The sequence below is a fragment of the Ambystoma mexicanum genome, chromosome 9 (assembly GCF_040938575.1).
Source record: "Ambystoma mexicanum isolate Mex_15411 chromosome 9, UKY_AmexF1_1, whole genome shotgun sequence".
NCBI lineage: Eukaryota > Metazoa > Chordata > Amphibia > Caudata > Ambystomatidae > Ambystoma > Ambystoma mexicanum.
Genome location: NC_090931.1, coordinates 209,285,435 through 209,289,622, shown reverse-complemented (window position 1 = coordinate 209,289,622; position 4,188 = coordinate 209,285,435). Strand labels below are relative to the sequence as shown.

The following is a 4,188-nucleotide window of genomic DNA, read 5'->3' as shown; positions in this document are numbered from 1 at the left end:
GTTAGACTTGGCCTACACCAATCCCTGGAGCCTGTTTGGCTTTAAAAGGGGGCTGAACCCCTCACTGATCAGATCATCTGGAGTCTTTTCAAGGAGTAATAAGAAGGACTCATTTGGACCTGAACTGAAGGTGAAATCTGCCTTACATCTTCCGCCAGTGAAGGAAGGCCAGAAGTCCCAAGAGAGAAGCAAGATCCCTCCCCTAAACATCTCCCAGGGAACAGAGGGAGATACCGGTCTCAGAGGCCCTATCCAGCAGCTCCAGATCGGGTACCCAGCCAGCACAAAGCATGCGCTGCGAGGTTCTGATAGCAAGCTTCCTATGTGGAATGTGCCAGAGAGTCTCTGGACAAAGGACAAGGCCATTGCCTGCTAACACCCTCCTGAGCTCTGGGCCATCCGATTTGAAAGGACACAAGCCCTGCAAAGAAGCTAGGAGGAGTGCCACAGAAGAATCATCCACCATGCATCTTTTTGAGGGCAATTTCGAGACAGTCAGATCCTCGAACCGCATCCAGCGGCACCACTGACTGTTGTCACGCCGCAGTCGCCAGAGCCGTCCGGTCGCCTCGACCAGCATTCCAGATCCACCAAGCAGCACAGAGACGATTCTTGGACCAGAGCCACCACACCGGGCAAGCTGCAGACGTCCATCCAGTCTTGCTTGCTGAACTGCCTGCTGCCTGGTACCCTCGGCTGTCTCCCACCACTAACTCTGTCTCAAGGGCTACAAAGCACCCAGAAACCTCCACAAGAACTTGTTCATCACCAGGTACATTGTGGTTCTGCCCCTTCGTCCTTCTCTGAAGGCCCCTAGACACAATTACGAAACGTTGCCCCTTTGGTGTTGAAACCAAATAACCTTGAAGAGTTAGACTAATTGTTTTTCCAACTACCCTCTTGTAAGTATCCAGAGTGCATCCCTTCCCTTTGTGAAACTGTCTGTCCTCTGTGTTCCTTTACAGGGTGGGTTGTAATTGTAGTGTGCTAGAACTCTCTGTTGTAGTAATAATAAAGGAGATATTTTTCATACAACCTTGCCTGGACAGTCCCTTTTATCATTGGGTAATAATTGTATTTTCCCTGTGTTGCAACTAACCAACGATCCACGACCTTGCAGAGATAAGCCTGCCGTTCCGTCCACGTTACCAAAATTGGACAAGGAGGTCTTATAATTCTCTTGTATTCCAATCTGTTTGGATCCCTTCTGGTGTACTAGAGGTGTGGGGTTGATTGTTGGTTCAGAAACGATATTCATCCCTGGACCACTGCTGCCCCTTAAGTTGATTCATCACACCCCCAGTGTAGCTTTTACAGAATCTTCATGGAAATGTTTCTAAATGAGCAGTGAATACCAGCAGTGACTCTCCTTCTCCTCAGCATATGCAATTCCTGGAATTTACGCACGTTGGGTGTAAAACAATATATCATTTTAAAGGAATTCCTGCCTGACCCAGTCCATGCACCATGTCTGCCACTTCACCAGTGGCAGAAGTGTACTGAAAAAAGTAGTGGAACTGTGGTCTCAGCAGGGTAGAGGGTTGGCAGAAGCATAGTGCAACATGTGACACGGTGTTGCAGCTGGGGCATTGGAGTCATCTAAGTGACTAGTAACTAAGGCTCCTATTACAACTTTACAATTGCACAGAGACATGAATGACAAACCCTCTATGTAGAATGGTGAATATGGTCGTAAAAAGTAGAGGAATGGTAAAGTGAAAAGAATAAAAGTAGAGGCACATCGCTCCCGATCGTTCCCGCCCATTTCGATCACTGCACTTCACACTCCAATCGCGTAGAATGCCCAGATCGTATGGCCTCAGACATGGCAATTGTAGAAGATTGTGGTGGTATTAATCGCATGTATTATCGGAGGACATTCCGCACGTTACCTGCCAGATATTAAACAGTATTTTTTTATTTTTTTTTATTTTTAGAAAACATGTACGCTTAGTTTATTTGATAAATGTTGATCAATCCTATCAAACAAAAACGTTATACATGCATTTAGTTTGGTGCAAACAATAAAAGAAAAATAATAACCCTATGTCAAAGTTGCATGAACTACTTTTTGGCGATTGTTTTCTTCGTTTTGGGTGGTTTCCGTGTTCTATTAGGATTTGGAACCAACTTTTTTATTTTCAGTGGCTTTAGAGTTATGCTGGATGTAGCTCTGGAATCAGACTTCTGAACAGGATTGTCCTCTGCTTTACGCTTAAGATTTGCTTGGGAAACATTCACAGATTCCTCCATGGCCTTGTCGGAGGCTCTTCCGCAGGGCTGGAAAAAATTGTTTTATTTTCAACTGCTTGCGGATTGATTCATTGGAACAATCAGAGGAGGCACCTTTTCCTTTATAGCTTTCACTTCATCTTCAAAATGACTGGAATATTTTCGGAAGCCTAGAGCTAAACAGACTTTAAACCAAGAACTGGCGCTAGGCTCTCACTCAGGCGTGGGACCTGGCCAGCCGGTACTGCACAGCTGGCACTTAGTTCAATGAGGTGCATGGTGATCATAGCAGGTTTTGCAGATTTACATACAAGCACCAAATAAAGTTCATTCTTTTCTAGAGCTCTAGTAACTTCGTTAATGCCAATAGCAAGCTGTTTCCGAAGATCAACATGAGTCCACCCTGGTTTATGTGCTCCAGCCTCCTCCAAGCAAGGGTCATTTTTTCCAGCATCTCCTGTTGCTACCATGTTTTCCAAGTTTGCCTCGCTTACATTACTTTGGCCTTTTTTGGCACCTTTTCTTTTTTTACAACTAAACTTTTTGGGTTTATTTGATGGTTCAACTTTTTGGAATCCAAGTTGTTGGAACCTTTTTTGTAGGGTCTGAAGTATAAATTGCATATCATCTCCTATCACTGGATTCCACTTGATCATGTAAGGGTTGTCCAAAGAAGTTTTTATTGGAGGTGGTTTGACTTTTCCTACGGATCCTTTTTTAGCTGTTGTAGCAGATGTCATCTTATTCCATTATACACCTGATGCTGCCTGGAAACTGAAGTTGAACAGGAGCATTTCGTAAACGGGGACCTTATGATATTAAGCAGTATTACTACACATCTGCAGTGCCTCAGGACACCACATGTGGACATCCTCATAGCTCGGAGAACTGCAGGGTAGAGAAGAAGATAAGAAACATGAGGATAGAGGTTTTCCTCCCTTTCTCTTTGCAGTTCCACTGGGGCGAATGAGGCTATACATCGGGAGGGAGGGTTGTGATAAATTGCAACCTGAGCTGACTGTAGCCAATGTACAATTTGGAAATGTTGGAAATGATGGCTCAACGTTGAAATGTTGCTAGAGCTACCAGACCATGCTGATGCAAATTAGGTGCACGTAGTATACATTAATTTATTTTTTATTTATTTTTGCATTTATAGAGCGCGCTAAACCCGTGGGCGTCAAGGCGGTGGTTGCAGGAGCAGTTACAAGGCAAGCATACATGTGTTCATAGAGTCAGGTTGTGGGCCCCGCTTGAGAGGATTCCTAGGTAAAGAGCCAAGTTTTTAGCTGTTTGTGAAAGGACCGGTAAAATTGTTGCGATCTCAACGACAGTGGTAGTGGATTGTTCCGATCTCAATGAACATGCACTACAAAACTGCACCGATGTCTGGAATTGCACCATTCATTTAAGATGTGACGTAACTTTTGATTGGTGGATGAAATTATGCATCCTAGGGATTAGAGCAACACTTTTCTCTCGGAGTAAGTGGATGGGGGTTTGTGCATTTTTGGGTAGGCACGAGGTTCGTGAAGGTTACCGAGGAGGTCACTGGGCTCAAGTGAGGTATCCTCCGTGTTCGGGTGTTTTGTTGATGCCAGGCGTTCTTCTGAGCTTTACGCCTGGCAGCAACGTGATAGGGTAGTATAGTAAACGTGCCTGGTCACCTCTTGAGTAGATGACTAAAGCAGCTGAATAAGTTTTAACAACTATCAATGGGGTCTTTCTGCAAGAATAATTGGACCTGCTTTCAGAAGAAAAAAAAACGAACGACTTATTTTAAAAGCAAGTGTATTTGTTTGTTGACAATCATGACAAGATCTTGAATTTGCAAATGTCTCAGATTAACAGGATGCAAAGCCAAATTCGGAGTCCTTTCAGCGGCAAGTGAATTCTGGGAATTCTCCAGAGGTAGAACAATACTACCTATGGCCCTGTTAATGACTGGGCTGTTGT

The 4,188-nt window shown here is 44.4% G+C and overlaps 1 pseudogene; it reads right to left on the bottom strand.

Annotated features, from left to right (window-relative positions):
- Positions 1 to 2,023: 2,023 nt before the first annotated feature.
- LOC138489620 (ribonuclease P protein subunit p38-like) lies at positions 2,024 to 3,041 on the bottom strand (annotated as a pseudogene).
- Positions 3,042 to 4,188: the final 1,147 nt, after the last annotated feature.